The sequence below is a fragment of the Propithecus coquereli genome, unplaced genomic scaffold, assembly GCF_000956105.1.
Source record: "Propithecus coquereli isolate 6110/MARCELLA unplaced genomic scaffold, Pcoq_1.0 Scaffold3289, whole genome shotgun sequence".
In the NCBI taxonomy this organism is placed as follows: Eukaryota; Metazoa; Chordata; class Mammalia; order Primates; family Indriidae; genus Propithecus; species Propithecus coquereli.
Genome location: NW_012148940.1, coordinates 8,458 through 8,667, shown reverse-complemented (window position 1 = coordinate 8,667; position 210 = coordinate 8,458).

Here is a 210-nt window from a genome sequence, read left to right as displayed (position 1 = left end):
GAAAGGACACCTCCAAGAAACCCAAATAACCTAACTCGAGTCCTTTTTGGCTTTCAAATGCATTGTTAAATTCCCTTGCACCCAATTTACCTTCTGAATTGCAGTCTGCCTTGATAATTATTCAAATGGTTTTGTGTTTCCTGAGAACTCACAGGCAGATGATAGGGGAAACCCCAAAAGAATATTCAGAGATTAAAGGCAGGCAATTTG